This window comes from Spea bombifrons, chromosome 13, assembly GCF_027358695.1.
Source record: "Spea bombifrons isolate aSpeBom1 chromosome 13, aSpeBom1.2.pri, whole genome shotgun sequence".
NCBI lineage: Eukaryota > Metazoa > Chordata > Amphibia > Anura > Pelobatidae > Spea > Spea bombifrons.
Window position 1 is genome coordinate 10,463,494 of NC_071099.1, and position 19,525 is coordinate 10,483,018.

The following is a 19,525-nucleotide window of genomic DNA, read 5'->3' on the forward strand; positions in this document are numbered from 1 at the left end:
AATCGGTCTATCTTTTACCCACCACTTTCTGTCGGACCCCACAGGAGTGTCGGCGAAATAATACGGCCGATTGTACTGATTATATGACGTTTATTTGTATAGCGCCAGCAGATTCCGTCAACAATAACACTAAAACTGACAATGTAACCGATATGAAAGAGGGGCCCCGCTCCTAGGAGCTTACAATCTATACAGTTACAAAGGTCATCGAACAGGGCATCCAAACCATCGTCCGCCATTCTTCCAGGAGCCGAGGAGACGGTCGCTAAAATGTTTTCACCGCCGAGCCACTTGGCGCCCCTTTCTCCTCTGCTGTCGGCCCCCAGGCGCTGTGCACCCACCTGGGCCCCGGGGCTATAACGTTACCCAATTATTTGCCCGCTTTGACTTTGTGAATCCCTTTTATTGCCCGTTTGTTGCCGTAAGAGTGGGTGGATCGGGAATTATACCGGTTTTAGGGCCACGTCGATCCTTTTTTTCTTTCTTTCGGTGTCTCTCCCTCCATCCCTGTTTACCCGCTTTCTATAAAACTTACTTCCTGCAACAAAAAAGGGAGAAAATTCATAATCCGCGTGTAATTCGGCCGACCGTTTCATATTATTTAACCCTTGTGTGCCTCTTTCCCTCCCCACACCGAGGGGTAATAACGGGCACCCACTCCACCGTCTCACGGGTCTGCGCTGTATCGTTGGATTAAATATCTGAGATTCATTTGAGGGCCGAACGAGTTAGTGGTCTACGAACATTCTAAAAATAAAGAGCGAAGAGAGGGTCTCCGGGACCCCCAGCCCCATCTGTAGCTGCTTCCAACCTGCGTTTACTGAAGCAGATGGAAGGTCTCACCCCCTAATCCGATCCTCTCCTGAGAAGGGGGGATTAACGAGGCGTTCTGCATCTCCTCGGGGCCGGGACGAGAAGTGCCTCTGGATGGACTGTCCCTTTGTCACCTGCTGAGAGGCAAATCCAATGACAAGACGGGCACGTGTAGTCCTCAGTAGTGGACCGACGTGGCCTCAGATCTGCTCCGAGCGGAGAGTTTACCCCCCTCCATTCATGTCTTGGGAGATTGCTGATTAATTTGGTAATTCATCTAAATTGAGTATATTTCACTTCGTTTTAATTTCAGTAATTTTATTTAAGTTTTAATTTAATTTATTTTTTAAAATTACATTTTTAATTTAATTTTATTTAAATTTAATTTTTAATTTATTTCTAAGCGCAAAAATATTGCTTTTTAAAGGATCTCTTAAATGATCAACGTTCTGCGGCAAGAGCCATAAAGATCGATATGTCGTAATAGCGGAGCTGGACTGAGTTGGACTCTACCAAACCCCTTCTGTTACCTACCTGTGTATGTTCAATGGATCATTCCAACCTGACGGACCGCGTATAATTAATTACTTTCATCATGGAGACCCCCCCCACGCCGGCAGAATTCTGCCCCCCTCTTTCTGGTTCTTTTTAACTTTGAGTTGTTAATAGATTTTTTTTGAAAATGTCAAATTTAAATTTTTGCACATATTGCCTAAAGTCCTCCAACAAATCAAAAAAGGGGCAAAATGCATGATTGTGGGGCAAATAGGGTAATTAAAAAAGGGTCTTTAACAGGGGCATGTGTCTGACGCACAGACATACAAGGCACACGGCATCCCATAATAATGACCGTTTTCTCAATCATGCGCATGGATGAGCGGATAAGGTGCGAGGCTCCAGTCTGAGAAGCTGATACAGACAAGATTCCAGGCAGGAAGGGGTTAATATGCAACGTTTACCCCGCGCATGTTATAATGTCCTGGTTTCTGTATAAAATCCACCAAAAACGGCAATTCCTGTCCCAGAAACACAAGAGCAGCACGCAGCTAACTCCCACCACCGAGCTGAGCGAGCGCCAGGGGCGACTCACCAATTTGGGTCAAGAAACAGGCTTTTTATTACAAGAATGTAGAAATACTAAAGAAATTAGGTCAGGCCTAAAACACACAGAAAAAAAAAACTGTGCACAAGGCGGGCAAACGCGGCGGGTTTTCATTCTTTGTAAATGTGCTCAGGATACTCGCACTCTCTAAAAACATCAGGGGATCAAAGCGCAACCAATAGAGGGACTAGCAAACATAAACGGGGACACTTGGGATGTATGGGTCGTGAATAACCAGGTATTGGTTCTAGAAAATGGCGCTGATTTTTAAAGTTGGCAAACAAAACCTTTTCTTAATTAAATATTTTGGATTTTTTTCCTCGTTTTAATCTCATGATTCTGTCCCCCTCCAAATCCCAAATATTCTAATCAGATGTTGAATTAATCTGCTATTCTCACTCTTTCTCCTTTCTTTCTCTCTCTTTTTCTTTCTCTCATTGTCTCTCTTTTTCCTTCATTCTTCCTCTCCCTTTCTCCCTTTCTCTTCCCCTCTTTCTCTTTATCTCTCCCTCTCTATTTCTCTCTCTCTCTCTCTATTTCTCTCTCCATCTTTCTCTCTCTCTATATATATATTTCTCTCTTTCTCCTTCTCTCTCTTTTTTTTCTCTCTCCTGCTCTCTCTTTTTCTTTCTCTCTTTTTTTCTCTCTCCTTTTCTCCCTCTTTCTCTTTTTCTCTCCTTATCTCTCTCTTTTTCCTTCTCTCTTTCTCTTTATATATCGGATCTGCTCCCAGCTTTATGATCTAATGACTTTTATCCCAAAGACGCTTTTAGGAGCTTTCACCTGAAAAACATGTCATAGGTCACCAATGATGTCACTCAATACAGCAACATCGGCAAAATTATCCCCCGGAACTCACAGAATTCTAACGTATCGATCTGCGTTCTACTCATAAAACAGAGAATTGTCCTTTATGCTTCTTTTTTTCAAAAAAAAGTTATCCTTTGGGGACACGAATGTTCGCTGCAGTGATTAACGAGGATGACTATAACGACGATCGGCGAGGCAGAGACGGGGATACAAAGAACGGGCGGTGAAAGCGAACGCACCACGTGTATGTTCTGTGTATATGAGTGCGCAGGGCGGAACGTGACATACAGACACGTACTTTCTTTTATACACATTACATCACAAACGTGTCATAAGCAGAACGGATCGCTAAAATGGAAGAGCGTTTAAGGACTCGCTGCTAAGCGTCAGGGCGCTCGTGACACATTATCATTGACTTTTTGATCATTGTTCACCCCGGTACTTAAGAATTTGCCCCGAGAAGGGCAGTTACGTCATGAATGTGCGTATTTATATTTATTGATGGGCAGAATAAATATCCACGCCAAAGATCCCCGACTGTCCGGAGTGCGGAGGCCGATACTACTCCTTTATGACATAAAAATACAGCATCAAAAAGAGAACGGGGGGACGGGGGGCTTTTGGGGCAATGAGGGAGTTCTTTCATTAGCCAGGTTCAGGGTGGGGTTCTGTTTAACCCATTTGTTGCCAGTTGCGCATCCAAGAGAGCGTGCGGAGCTGGCGGCAGGTTAGCAGCCGTCGGTGCAAAGGGTTAATGAGTAGACCCATGCGCTGGGGTAGTTAATTGCCTTTTCTTTGCTTAGCCCAATGAATATTGATGTGTCCCGGTCCGTGCTCTGGGGATACACGCAGCCGGCACGCGTCCCGTATCATGCATGCCTTAACTGAATCGGAGCTGCTCACTCCGCAGTCAGCCGCCGGCAGCTCGCAGCCGCTCACCATCGCCCCGAACGCTCTACTTAAAATGCCATAGCAACCCTTGGCTGGTTGCCTAGCAACATTTTTTTTTTCCACGTTTGGCAAAGTGTCAGTCATTAATCTGCGGCACGCGGAGGGAGGGTCGGAAACGGAGGTGTGAGGGGGGGAGGGGGCTTTGGAACCATCATAAGCCCATCAGCGGTTTTATTCCTTAATACCCCCCCCATTAACATACCAGCCCCTCCATGATGGGGAGAATCAACAGACAAACCCTATGAGCCCTTTAAAAACGGGCCTGATCCTTTATAAACATGGCTTCCACGCAATGGGTGGAGTCATTCTCTCGCCGCGGCGCCTAAACATTGATGATTGGACGGTGGAAGAAAATGGGTGCCTTAATTTCCCAGTGGGACCTGAGAGAACATTCTCGATGTCTTGTGTGAGGGTGGTTTACGGCCCCTACGCCTGTCCTTGGGAATGTAACGTGTCCCTGAGGGGGCATCCTGGCTTCTCTTGCCTCTGCCCAGTGCCCAGGCTGGTCGTCCTGCTGGCACAGAGAGGAGCTCAAATCAAACTGGTGTTTGGGAGAATTCCCAGAATGAAGCAGCCAAAGGAAAGCAGCCTAGCAAATGTCTCGAGATATGCAGAGGGGGCGAGAGGGGGAACGAGGCGAGAGGGGAAACGGGGCGAGAGGGAGAACGGGGCGAGAGGGAGAACGGGGCGAGAGGGGGAACGGGACAAGAGAGAGAACGGGGCAAGAGGGAGAACGGGGAGAGAGGGGGAACGGGGCAACAGGGAGAACGGGAGGGAGAACAGGGCGAGAGGGGAAGTGGGGCGAGAGGAGGAACAGGGCGAGAGGGGGAGCAGGGCAAGAGGGTAAACAAGGAGAGGGGGGAAACGGTGCGAGAGGGGGAATGGTGCGAGAGGGGGAACGAGGCGAGAGGGGGAACAATGAAAGAGGGGGAACGAGGCTAGAGGGGGAACAGGGCCAGGAGCCAGAAACAAATAGCTACAGTAACTTTTAGGAATTCAGACTGTAAGCTCTTCAGACCAGATGTGAAATTCCCCCCCTTGAAGTTGATAATACAATAAATATTTTTGATATGAATATCTAATATTCCAAAACAGGTTCCGGGGCCCCAATGTCCTCTCCCCAGGCGGGATAGGGAAGGGACTTTCTAACACAAAGGTTCGCAGGTCACTGGACTGGGAGTTGCGCAGATTCCGGCTCCGGAAGACGTGTACATTCTGCGTTCAGAGTGCGTCACGTTGGGTCCGCGTTCACACGGCGCCAGCTTCTCGGCGCGTTACGTGGAGAGTTTGGGAATCTAGCGCGGAACCAACGGCCGGCTGCTTGCCACAACGTAACATTCCACACGATTGTCGCGAGCCGCGGCTGAGAGGGAGATCTTTAACCCCTTCGCCGAGCCGGACCCAAACGTCACGCTTCCCCCTGCTAACATGTACATGACACGTGAGCGATCCGTCACTCACCCCATGTGTGCGCATGGGCCAAGGAATGAGAACTGGGGACGGTTCCGATAAAATGTAGTCTGCACCTGGGGGCGCTGGGTTTATCAGACTTTTACTTTACTGAGAGGGTGGTAGATAAGTGGAGCAGCCTCCCAGGAGAAGTGGTAGAGGGTAATACAGTGAGGGTATTAAACATGCATGGGGTAGACATATGGCTCCTGAATCTACGACTGATTAAGGTTTGAGTCTTTACAGCAGGAGAAACGGGTGACTAGACGGGGGCCGGATGGGGCCGATCTATATTCACACAAACTTTAGAATAACCCGCTCAGATTGGAGGAACCCTGCATTACTTTCTAATAAAGTAGTGGTATCATGGAACGGAGTTTGCTGCAGAGTCTGCAGTCTCTCCCGAGTTATTATTTTCCCCAGGAAAGAGTCTTGTGTTTGGTGGACATTGGCGATAGAGACATCCCCGGTCATAAAGGAGTTAATGCTTCGGTGGTCCGTGTCACAGATGCCGGCTCTGTCGGCGTCTCATTAACACCTGCCAGCCCCACAAACACACAAAGGGGTCCGCACCGCACAAAAAAAAGAGATACAAACACAAAGAGGGGCAAATGAAAGCCCAACTAATCAGAAGGCAGCTCCCCCTCGCCATCGCTAATCCCTTGTGTCTAACACGAAGCGTGCCGGCCGGCGGGCTGGGGGGGGGCACTCGGTGAGAGCAGTCGCCCATTTACCAACAATTCAGGCAACTTGGCCTCCGCTCGGAATTACATCCAAGGGGGCAAAGATGCCACTAAAAAGGGCAAAGGAGCCCTCACTTGGATGCATTATATAGGGTTAAAAATGCAGTGAGTAATGACTTGTTAAGTCCCCCGAACTGAAGGGGTTAACCCCACTTTTTGTTAGAGACTGACTCCAATCTGTTCCGGCTTTGCCCCTAAACCCACTATGGGCTCCCCCACCCTTTACAAGCCCCCCATCTTTTACGAGCCCCCCAACCACAATGAGCCCCCAACCCATTACAAGCCCCCCACCCACTACAAGCCCAATAACCACTATGACCCCCCACCCATCAGGTGCTTCTTATTCTTAAATGTTCTCGCAGACATTACTGAAAAGGGCTTATTTTTTGGTCAAACTCCCAAAATTCTGCCAGTTTCCGTGTTAATTAAAACCGGGTCACGGTAAATTAAAGCCTAAATAGGACGCTCATTTCTTTTTTCTCCCCGGCAGTCCCGTTAAATCCGGCATCAAAGGAACTTTACGCTCTCTGATTGGAGGAAACGCGCCTGGATTGTAAACGTTAGAAACGCTGCGCTAATAACGACGCCAAAATTCCCTTTATCTATATAATTCCGTAATGCTGTTTACATGTTAAGATATATGGGTTCAGGGCCCTGATCCTAGGAGCTTACAATCTATGAGCGCTTGCGGCAAATAAGCATCACAAGGATGGTGAAGTTATTGGCTTCTTTCCGAAGATTTTTATGTCTAAGGGGGTCATCAGAAATTCATCCGAGGATCTCCGCCATTATTCAAAGCCCACCCCAGCCGTTAATGTGTTAAATTGTCATCATTAACCCCTTGAGCGCGAGGGGTTAATGATGCCAAACTTATTAGTGCGGCTCCCGGTTAATACTCCGGCAGCTGGTCTGGTGAGATAAGAGAGCGCTGCAAGAGAGAGAGAGAGAGAGAGCGCTGCGAGAGCGATGCGAGAGAGAGAAGCACAGAGAGCGAGAGACAGAGAGACGGCCGACGAATCCCAAATCTTTCCTCTCTGCAGCGGAGGGTGTTAGAACAATGCGGCGTGTGCTGCGAGTTTAACCCTTTCCCCCCACCACCCCAGATGATTTTGCGCCCCGATTGGTTGTTTCAGGGGGTCCCGCGGATTTCACTCCTCCAGATCGTTGGCAAAAATTGAGAATTTTAATAAAACCTGAATTCTGCAAACTCCCAGACATACCGACGCGTTTCTCAGTCTGCAGCGTGAAAGATTCCGCTGTTTCTTGTGTTATTAATTTTACCCCCGGGGGGGCACATTTACCCCGCCCCCCTGCAGACTTGAATTAGAGCCCAGAACCCATCCGGCCCCCGTCTAGTCGCCCGTTTCTCCTGCTGTAAAGACTGTAAACCTTAATCAGTCGTTGGTCTCGTCTTAGATTCAGGAGCCATATGTCTATCCCATGCATGTTTAATCCCCTCGCTGTATTACCCTCTACCACTTCTGCTTTGAGGCTGTTCCACTTATCTACCGCCCTCTCAGTAAAGTAAAACCTCCTTCCATTACTTCTAACTTTAGGTATTATTGGCTCCTGATCGGAATTTCTTGTTGTGAAGCACGGGCAACGACTTAACATTTACACCCCAAATCTATTCTACACGCTAGAGAGAGAGATGCTGCTGTCCGGAGGAGCTTGCACTCTACTCTGGAGAGGCTGAATTAAGAGCTAATTGCTTTGTCTTTCTGCGGAGTACATGCCTATTGTTTGGGGCTTCTCCTCAAGGGGGGGTAAAACACCCCTCCCCCCCTTCAGGCTTTCGTCTTCTCCGGATGCAAGGTGCAGGGGGTCCCGATAAGACCTTTGCCCCCAAAACAATGGAAGGGGTCATAAATAAAAAAAAATTAAAAAGAGGCTGCGAATCTGCCAGCTGCTGCCGGTGTCCCCGTGCGCGGCTCCTAATTTTGGGACAATGGGTGGGGGAGGGGATGTAAGATCACAACTGCCCCTCAATGATGGCTGTTACCTAGAAATTAGGAACATTCCCAGTGCCTCAATCTGCCACCCTTTGTGAGCCACATCTGGACAAACCTCTCAGATACAAAAAAAAACGGACTTCGATTCCCCCTTTCTATTAGATTGTCAGCTCTTTGGGTCAGAATGTCATAAAATACTCAAATTAAACAAAGGCGGACAGCAAGCATCACAAGGAGAGACCCCTTTTCCTGGATGGACCCCGCGTATTTACGACACATCCGCTAATATATCGTCGCCGTCACCACGGTGAGCAGTTATGATGTAAGAGAAACTCCAAAACGCATCATAATTCCACTCAAACATTAAATATTTCACATCCTTTAGTGAATATTAGCTACTTTGTTATTAGTTTAACATTAAAAACTCTATATTTATATAAATATATTATTTCTTTTTTTTAAATAAAAAATATTCTATCAAAAAAAATTTTTTTAGACATCCCGTCACCGACTTCGCAATTTAAAATTTACTTTTTTTTCCCTTAAAGAACATCCATTATGAGGAGTGTCTGTTACTAACAAAAATGTTAAAAAAAAAACTTTTGGGAAAAAATAAAATTAAAAACATTTACCATTCATAGCATTCAGAATATTATGTGAATTTAGAGAAATCAGACACGTTTCAACAAATTATCCGTAAAATTATATTTTTTACTCCTTTTCAACGCGACGACTGCAGGGCGTTGATATTAAAATGGTTATCCAACCCAATAAAAAATAACAAAGCGTCAGCTCTGTGGGTCATTCGGAGATCATGTTTGCTATATAATAATTGTTTATTAACCTTTGTCAATAATATCCCAATATTTATTTAAAGGAATTTATTGGAGGAATTAGTATATTTTAACCCTGTGAGTGGCCAAATCTGGGGGAAAGAAAATAAATCATGTTTGGAAGCCTACAGAGGATGAATTTATTTCTTTATTTGGGTGGAATGGAGGAACGAAAATATAAGCATTTGTGAAAAAAGTCATTGTTTTAACCAAAATTAAAAAAAATAAATCTATAAACTGGTGAATTTATTCTATTACTTGAGTGGAATGGAGGAAAAAAATACACATTTTCACTTTGGAAAAAAGGCATTTTTGAATAAAAAAAATATTGTAATCAATTTATTTTAACCCTGTGAGTGCTGAGGCAAATCTGCGGGGGGGCGAATTCACAAACTGACAGGGAATTTATTTATTTGCTTGGATAGAATGGAGGGGGGGGAAAACACACAAAAGTTTTTTTTGTCCGCGACGTGAGTGTGAACTCACACAGCTGCACCTGCCGCCGGCACGCCGACTACACCTATCTTAGCCGTCAGCTGAGGCCTGCGCCGCACAATGCAGCCGGGGCCTTTGTTTGCGCAGGGCCTGGAAGAGTGACAGATGGCGAGGCTGTCCTGTTGAATTTGTTCCCTTTCCTGCGATGTGCAATATGTCCTCTTACTGACAGCGCGAGGGAGAGAGAGGGGTCCAGCTGTCCCCTCCGCACCGGGCAGCAGTCAGCCAGCGCAAGCTCATTAGCATAACATTGCCCCTGCCTGCCTATTATCTCCCCCAACAGCCTCCACCATTCAAATCGGCACGGCTGAGAGGGAAGGCAGACATGTTACGGGGTGACACTGACCGACAAAGCCTCGGGGGTCTTTGTGGCTGGATACAGTATCTGGATAGGTTTCAGGAATATACATTGTAACAGTTACTGCGATATTGTTGGGGGTCTGCTGACAATGCAGAGGGTCTGACCCCCCCCAACAGGGTGTCCTGTCGCCCAGAGTATTGCAGAGGCTGGGGGCAGATATAAATATACAGGGTTCCCTCTGTCTCCCTGAGCCCGTCCGCTGTAGCTGGTTGCGAGTTTTGTCCGCCATATTGGTTCTGGGTTTAGCGGCTCGTTCTTACGACGCGGCTGCTATGCCTAGGGGTGCCATAACCACGCAAAACGCGTCTTCCCCGGACATGGGATCGAGAGAGTGAGGGAAGACTATGCTCTTTCTCTGTTGAATATCTATCCAGAAAGTCGCGGAACCGACACATAGAGCCGTATCTTTATATATAAAAAAATAACATATTTCTATCATAGAAAATATATTTCAAATAAAAATATACATTCAAAAATAAATCAAAATAGACTTTATTGAATAATTAAGCTGATAACGGAAGACTTATTTTCTCTACTCCATGCTTCGGATCCAGCGGGTTCGATCCCGTTACCAGGGAAACCTCATTTGCCCGGCCGAAGGTCCTCATTGACTCCGCGTTTAAGTGTTCGGACTCCATCAGCGGTAAAGCCACCTCCTGCTTGGCTTCCAAACTTGGCCCAAGATCTCACAGAATATCTATGCGAGCCTTTGGCTGCTTATGGTTATAAATATACGAGAATTAAACCAATTTAGTTTTTTTTTTTATCAAAGCCCCGTGTTGCGGCATCTATTAAACCCATGTCTGCTTAATGCAGCATTTATAAAAAGGAGCCCCGTTTAAGGAGCGCACCCCTCAATCTCACACCTCGCGGTTTGCATTTTGACAGCGAAAGCCGGTGACCGATCTGCGGCGGGTCTGCCAGTGCACGCAATGGCCATTTGTCTTTACAGAAAGTTGCACGTGCGGCCGTTAACCCCAAGTCTGCCACAGGGGAAAGAAGCCCATCGCCCCATTCAGCCGGGGATGGCGGTTCTAGGAATGGAACACGATCTAATGTGTCCTCGGGTGATCGTGACCTTTTGGCTCTCTAGGGGTCAATCACACCACGGCCCCTATGAGGCACCCGTGTAGTGCCACTGTCTCAGGCAATAGTGGGTTAATGCGAGGTGGCGTCGCGTTTGGCAGTCAAAGGGTGAAGCTCAGGTCCTTGGCGGGGATGTATTAGCATAAATTGATCATTCATGAGCCAGGGCTCGGGGGAGCCGTCTTAATTCATCTTGTGCCGCTGTCTGCCACCCGGCCCGTCATTAATCAGTCAGAGGTGGATGTGGGACTTGATTCGCCTTGCGCACCTGCCCCGGGGGGGGGGGGTTTACCATGAGTGTGAGCAGTCACCGTGCACTCACCCTTCACTTCCACATCATAATAGAGAGCACTGACTGAGGACCAATGGAACCAAAATGGCCGCCACCGCTGATGTCGGACCCCTAAAAAGTAAAGTTGGACCACTGACTCACCCGACGCCGAGCATCGGAGGTCTTTCCAAAATCTAATTGAGATCTTAAACCGCTTTCGAGTCTCGCTGGCCGCTGTGAGGGGAAAACACACAATAACACAGGAGCGTTCCCATTGAGTATGCCGGCGGGAGGCAAAATTTGTTAATTTTTTTTAATTACTCTGTTAATTGACAGAAAACAAAAAAAAAACTGCCCCAGATTAGTTGTATTTAATTAGCAAATTAATTCTTAGCAATTAGAGACATAATAAGCAAGGCTTTCGGTTGTAATTTGCTTAATTGATTCTTTTTCTGTTGTGTATTCGGGGTACGAAAGAGCAGAAAATGATGTTTCCAAAAATAAAATGGCGAAGGGTACAAACGCGGGAGACAGAAACCCAAATAATGGCTACAGATAAACTCTCTGCGGCTGGGTATTGCAATGCAGTGAAGCCGCACATGATATACACTGGTATCCATCATCTCCTGCCCAAGCTAAAGCAGGTCAAGTACACCAGACCTGGACTTCGGGGCCAGAGGGCCAATATGGAGCAGGCCCTGGCCGTCTCACTGGGTTATAGGGGGTTAAAGGCAGCCATTTGCGGTTGCAAGCCTTTAGAAGCTCCAAAAACACCATGGAGGGGAGTCCTTTTGTGGCTGTTGAAGGGGACACGGGGAAGGTGTCACGGATCAGTGCCCCGCGGCTGCTCGCGATCTGCCTGACGAGCACCCCACTGAGTCGGCGAGGGCCTCATTAACATTGCTTAATTACATTTGCCATTAATCCCGTCGGAGGCCTGGTGCGGAGACGCACAAATATTACACCAAAGCACGTGGGGGTTATTGTGTCTTTGTCTCCAAGGATGGAGGTTCTGCTCCTATCTCCTCTCCAATTTCTTTCTTTCCATTTCGCGTTGCTATCCCCACATTTGATTTAGATTGCTAGCTCACAGGAACAGACGCCTCTGCCCCCTTTAAATTCTCGCAGGGCCAGTTTTTAGCCTCAAATCAGCTGATCCAATATCCTATACATCACTATTGGGCACTATGGGCATTCTTAAGTCTATTTCCGGACTATAATTTTTATCATCTTAGGGTGGATGCGACTAATGTGATAAGTATGGACCCTGCATATGGTTTATCTGGGATCCTTGATGTTCTATCGGATTGTGAAAAGTGATTGTTGCCAGCCAATCACATTCTATCTGCAGCTCTGGAGCTCCGCCTTCCATGCCGCGATTAAACCCAGCAGCTTGTGTTTTGGATGGAGTTTTGTTGCTTGCGGGGTTTGTGGAGCAAATTCTCAGGCAAAGAGATAAAGGTCGTTCCTGTGACGGCGAGGACTTTTTTTTTTTACTTCAATCAGGTCATACACGTGATTACGGTATTCTGCTCTCCCCGTTTCCATGGAAACCACAGAAAACCAGAAAAGCTGATTTCAAAAATAAAACGAGATGATTAAGTCATTTTTTCCCCACCTTCCCTTATGTCGCCACCCATATCACGGACATCATTCTCTGCTCCCTGCGGTGAACACGGAACCCCCCCAGAACCTGACCTTGAGAACGACTCGGAACGGTTGAAGAAATATAATTGAAATAGAAAAATTTCCGAAAATATATATAATTTGAACATAAAATATAATCCACTCAAAGCCCGGATCTTAAAAAAAAATCCACATTATGAAACATTGTTTCATCTCTTTGCACCTTGATGAGCTTTATTGGCTCCATGACGCTCGTTTGGATGTCTAACAATCCACTGTGTCCCCTAACAATCCACCATGACCCCTAACAATCCACTGTTACCCCTAACAATCCACCATGACCCCTAACAACCCAGGATTTTGGGTTTAGAAGAAGTGTCCATTTCGCCCACAGAAGTTGGCTGTGTCCAGTGGTCCATTTCCTTTGGATCGTTGATATCTCAGTTCCATTCATGAAAAGTTGGAAGGAACAGCAGTTGAAGGACCTCACCACCTGTCCTTTCCACACCTGAGACCTGGGTGATGAGATCAGTTAGAGATACGCATGGCTCTGCGAGAGTGCATCAGACTTGGTTGGCATGGTTGGACTGGTACTCAAAGCTAGCCCAAGCATTTAGAGTTCCTGAGCCTCCTGGTTCTAAAATGATATGAAACAGAACAGCAGACAACGGTCAAAATGGACATTTGGTCCTGGAAAATCAGCGCCGCGTCACTGGGGAACAGAGGTCCATGCTGTTCCAACCGGAGGTCTCAATGTACCTTACATCTTAGAAGAAGACCTTTGGCATTGTCTCCACCTCTCTTTGTAACTCATGAATGTTCCTGGTGTTCCGATGAAGACGTTACTCGAAGAAGATCCCATGCAAACCTACAAATGGAGTGAGATCTCAGACATTACGAGCGAGCCATCTGCAGATGTTCCCGGGGACAGGTTATGAAGTGGCTAAGAATGTATGTGGAACCAGTTCAGCTTCTGCGCGAAATCCAATTCCTGCCACTAGAGGGTAAATACAATAGACAACCAGATGCCGGCGAAGAACATGGATAGTAATCTCCACCGACACATCGTTTAATTGTAAGGATATGTACATGAGAATGTAAAGCCGTCTCTGGAGTGGAATGTTGGCAACATTTCCAGATCCTAGTGCGGAGATACATTCCCGGCCCTTGGAGATTTAATGTCTCTCGACCTTGGATGGTAGGATGGAGGATTTCCTGATTCCCTTCTGTTATACAATGCAACCAGCCTGATTAAACCCCGACCTCTCCAGAACTCCAACTTGCATGGGATCCAAAAAATACATTTTCTGGATCAAAAATGTTCTCGGCTCCCCGAAACACAAACACTAAATGATTACGGAATCGGGTTGGAGGTTTGATTTGATCTCTGCTTTGATAAGTAGGGAGATAGAGACCTTGCGTGGCTTCCAACCTGAGCGTATTAGGTGGAGGGTATACGCATGTACAAGGCCTGCGGGGAGAAGCGTCGCTGCAGGGGATTCGGGAGCCAAAATTATTATCATCATGCTTCTAATTAATTCCCATCTCCTTACACTTCCTCTGGCTAATTTTGTACTAGCCTCTGATTTGATTAAACTCGTCTCTATGGTAATAATCCCCCCTTTTTGTTTTTCTTTCATTTGTTTTCAGACCAGGAAACCGTAAAATAAAAAAATGATCTACAAACAGGAAAAAAAAATCTCCGTCTGTTGGGGGGGAAATAATAAATCCAGAGAAAAAGAAAATCTTCTGGAGAATGAAAAACCTAAATTAATCTGTTTTACCCCAAACCACCTACCACCCCCCACCCCCCGTACACCGAGGCTGTTAACCCTTTGTGTACTGGAAGGATCAAACATTTTTTGTTCTCTACCCAATGTCATCCACGCAATGATAATATCTGAAATATATTATAAGAAACTCATTAGGAACAAATCTTGCAGTGGGATTTCACGTCATGGTCAAATGCCCACAGTGCCCACATTAGAAAAAAATAATAATAATCAAAAGCGGACTTTGTAGAAGAATATCAAACTTCAGAGATTAAGTCCTCCAAGGAGATTCCGTCCCACCTCTGGTGAAGCCATACAGGTCCGCCAACCTAGGAGAAGACCCCAATGGATGACTAGGAGAACGCAGCAAAAAAAAAAAGACAACAAATCTACATTAAATATAGCAATTTATATTAAAAAAAATCTATATAAAAACAAGGACGGCTTCTCTCAATAAAATATTTAACAATGTTTCAGTAATGTTACTAGAACGGATATGTTAATATATTAAAAGAAATTTATTTTTATTTATATTTTTTCTATATGCTTTGAGTATTTGGCGGATTTAGTAGATTGTAGAGTTTTTTTTATTACCCTTTATCTATAATTCAGCTTCACGACTTGGAGGCCCATTTATAAACACGCAAGGCTTGTCCGAGACGCAAAATACAGGGTTAATCCAGAACTACGACTGTTTAACTCATGAGCGTTGGGATACAGTCACAGATTCTGGAATGGCGGAAAAAAAATAATTTGCCCAATTGGGGAAAGAAATCAATATATTTCATCATCTATAGAACCCGTCACAGCTGTGGCGATACCTGGAAATCAATCACCTAAATGTGGATAATGTAAATTTAAACATTTTTAACTCAATGATGATCAAATTTTATTTTGTATAGAAATGTGGGGGGAAAAAGTATCATTCAACATGAGCGCAAAATTCTCATACAGGACAGAAAGCAAAAAATATGGAGATCAAAAAATAGCAATAAAAGGATAATTTCCAAAAAATATAATTTAGTGTTATGAAAAATATTACATTTAGATTCTGGAATTATTTTGAATAAAACAGAGATATAATATATTTATGATTTACTGTCAAAACCAGCAATTCCTATATTTTAATTTTCATTAAAAACATGAATATGGATATAGCAAAAAAAAAAATTAAAATAATATTCCTGATTTTCTATATGATTATTATTAAAAATAATTAAAAAAAATAATATATCTAAACATGTTTATAACCGAATCTTGCGTGCTGAGCAGGAAATTTATTTCTATATTTTATAATATTTTGCAAACCAGGCCTGAATTTTATAAACAAAAATCACAATATTTTTAAATTTTTTTAAAGGTCGACCCTGTGTTTTTTTTTATATATATATATATATAAATTAAGTCAGGGTATGGGCTGCCCTGGGGCTAAAAAAAATATATATATATATTTTTTTTATTGATTAGCTGAATCTTTTTTTCTCGTACCCTCGTGCTTTGATGTTTCGGAGCGTTGACTTTATTTGCATATCACATCACCGCGGGTGACATGTGCGATCGGAGGTCGGGACAGGGGTCAGCCATCCTGGAGGAGGGCAAGACGCTGAAAGAAGGAGGGTTAGGAGCAGAAGGAGACTCCTTTTATTTCTTTTTGAGAGCTGACACTGATGCACGTCTCCGAGTCTATAATTAATCCCAAAATCAACGTGAGACGCTTGTGTTTGGCTTGTTTGGCACCTGCCGCTGAAGTGGGACCACCTGCAATACAAATCCCCCCGTAACGTCCAATAACTGGGGTACAAAGTCACTTACTTCAATACCAAAATTGGGTAAGAGAAGCCGATCGAAGTTAGAAAATTCTTTAAAAGGATGCAAGAAAAAAAAAATCCAAAAATATATAACACATGAATTTATTTTTCCCAAAAATATAAAATAGACAATTACAAAACAAAGTTTTTTTTTTTGGGGGGGGATATTTGGTGGTAAGCTTAAATTAAAACAGGGGATTAAATAAAAAAAGAATATTTCGGTCGATCTACCGACAAGTTTTTCGAAATTGCATATTTTTTAAAAGAAAATTGAAAAATGTAATTTAAAGACCCAAACGAAATGGGAACTGAAATATAAATCGAGCGTTAGATTGAAACCCAACTGGAGGCTCTGCCTCCTTTATTTTGGACATCGATTCCCGTGATGCTCTGCCCCCCAGTGATGGGAGTTGTACAGCCTCCGTTGCACGGACCAGCGGCCAAGACTTGTGAAATTGTGGGGAATAAATCTTAAAAAATTACAAAAATAACTCTTTTTCCAAATAAACGTTGCGTCGGATATTACTGCGTATGATGTCAGGATAATTGAGATTGTAGGTTATTTTCTGACTGGGGGAACGGAGCGTGATCTGAAACCCCGGGGTGAAAAAAGAGGATCATTAAGGAATGTTTTTTTCCCAGTAACGGAAAGCATGTTTTTTTTTTCTGGGGAAGAAAGGGTCCTTTTCATTAACGGCTCGAGTGCGTCGCTTTGCTGTATGTAAAACACGCGGTTGGTGCGCAGGACACGGCCGGGTCCTGACGGTCAGCGGATACAGATGACGGGGGAGTGTGGCATTGCAGGGATGGATGGGGGGGGCAGATGCTTGCGCTGCAAAAAACAAGACTGCAATGATTACCTCACTCTCCGCCAGCTCCGCACCTCCCCCCCCGACCTCGCCAATGGAGCGCATCGCACCTAGCGCAGGACCCCACATACCCCAAACTACCCCGGGGAGGGCAAAATCATTTTACGAGACGATGTAACTAAAATCATAACCAAAACAAAAAAAAATCATTGATTTCAGTAGATCTTATTTTCTGCCTCTTCCAAATGACTCCCACTTTCTGTCAATCATCCCCAATCTATCAGCTTTAACTGTTAGGGAATTTGCATCTTTTGCCTGGGGGGGGTTTAATAATTCACGTTGACAGGGAAGGGGTTAAACCAAAAAAAGGGTTGAGAAGTTTGGGTTATTCCATTACATGCCAGATGAGCGAGCCACGGCGGTAGTCCTTGGCCACTTAATGGGTTAACGCAGAATGCGTGCTGGGAATGCATGCGCCAGACGGTGCTTCGCATGCAGCTCAGAGGAGCCGTGCATACTGAAAGGGGGGTCCCTGCAATGCATTGCTCACTACTCTGGCAACCAAATGGTTAAAACATAGACACCCCCCCTCTCAATCCTCCATAAAATATCCACATTATATGGTGGATCCGTCCGCCTTGGGGCAGCAAATCCTAGTTTATGAAGGATAAATGAAGATAATTTACAAATCTCTCCGGGAAGGAAGGGGTTAACTATCTGCCCCCCTGATTTGCCCTCCTGTTAATCCATTAATAGGACTGAGCTCACAGTTTTGAGCCATATTTGAATGCTGCTGCATCAGCTAAAAAACGCAGAGTGGGTCGGCGAAGCCGTTCTCCTGGATCAGTGGCTCCCCCTGCTGGGCTCTGCGGGTAGTGCAGCAACGACACCAGCGGCTCTCTCTCTCCGTGGATCGGATCCCGTCGGAGGACCCTTCCGGGCGGACTGTTACGACAACAATGGAAATTCCCGCTTAACAGAATTTATACGCCTTTGTTTGTGGGGGGGCACAAAAAAACTCAATGCGAAAAGTCTCTGTAAAGGCTGACGATACCCCCCCCACAAGAAAATATAACGTCATCTAAATACTTGCCCCCCCATCTGGCCACGCGTGTGTGACGCCGAGACGTGTCCTTAAATCATTGTGTCAGTAGCATAATGCGACAGGCACCGGCGTGTTTAGAGCATGTTCTGAGCCGTCACGTGTTTTAACACCAGCCTGCATCTCAAGAAAAGTGTCGGCAGCACCTATCCATTGCTAGGCTGTGTTACCATGGTTACAGAGCCTGCAAGGCCTCTGTGCAATTATAAATCGGCCTTGACACTTCATATTGGGAGGCCTCCATTCTACTAAGAAGAAGCCTCGACGCCGTCATACCGAGAGGCCTCCGACGGTGTAATATTAAAAGGCCTCCGTTATCCCGCCACGAAGCCTCTATACCGTAATACTGGGAGGTCTGTATCCTCCGGCTGTCTCCTATCCTACAATCCCATCAATAATATCCTGATCCCTCTCGTTCTCCATCGTATCAGACAGACGATTATTCCAAGTTCTTCCTTTTAAGTGTTAAACCCGTCGTTTCCCCCTTTAATGAAATTGCCCCTCGTAGAGGGTACGCGAGCGCGTCTCGATTCCAGCCATCGAGAACCGGATTTAGGAATATGAGTAAAGACTCGCTGACTCCACTAGTTACCGGTAACGTCGCCGGACGTCCTAAACAGTCATTAAGTAGCACGGTCTTTATTGTATGATCAGTGAAGGGGTAGATTCTCGGGATTAAGGGGTAGATTTCTGGGGCATCTGGGGAAACCGTAGCTGATATCCCTGCCTTAATAAAGGTGACTCGGTGAATGAAGTGTGTAAGACCTGAGGATGGTGTCGTGATCCATGAGTCCTCAACCCGACTCGTGGCTGCATAGAATCTCCGAGATCAGCTACTAGCGAGTTACACAGTAACATGTATCACTTACATGATTCCGAGTCATGCTTACAGAATCGAGATACATCGCTTTGTATCAACTGCCTTCAGGTAAGAGGTAGAAGACCCCGCTGATGCAATTACTCCTTATAAGGTCCCTCTCCAGCTCTGCAATGTGAGTTTAACCCATCCTGTGCTGGAGTATTGCTACTGGTGTCAGTCTAGTTCAGTGGCCCCCAAGACCCCCTTAGCATTTTGAGTGATTTTGAGAAATCCTCCGATGTCCCTCTTGTGCCCTCTGCTGGTTAAATGCTGGAAGGACAGGTGTCAGATCTGCTACATTTATTTACGTATTTAGGTTATAACTTACTTTAAAACAGTGAATAATGTATCTGTGATAATAAAGAATATTATTAAACTGGGAAATGCAAGATGGGTGCACAGTGGGAGAGAGGTTACTGGGGATTGGTCCTAAGGGTGGCCATGTGGGGTTATTTTAGAAGTGACAGACTTTCCTAGAGTTAAAGGAAAGATAGGAGGACAAGAGAGGTAAAGGAGAAAAGGGAATGAGATAAAAGGAAAAGAAGAGGAGAGAAAATGAGGAGGAAATGGAGAGGGGTGGATGATCAAAAAAGGAGAAAAATAGGAGAAAGGAGAGAAGAAAAAAGGGGAGAGAGAAAAGAGAGGCACAATATAAAGAAATGTACAAGAAAGAAAATAGAAAA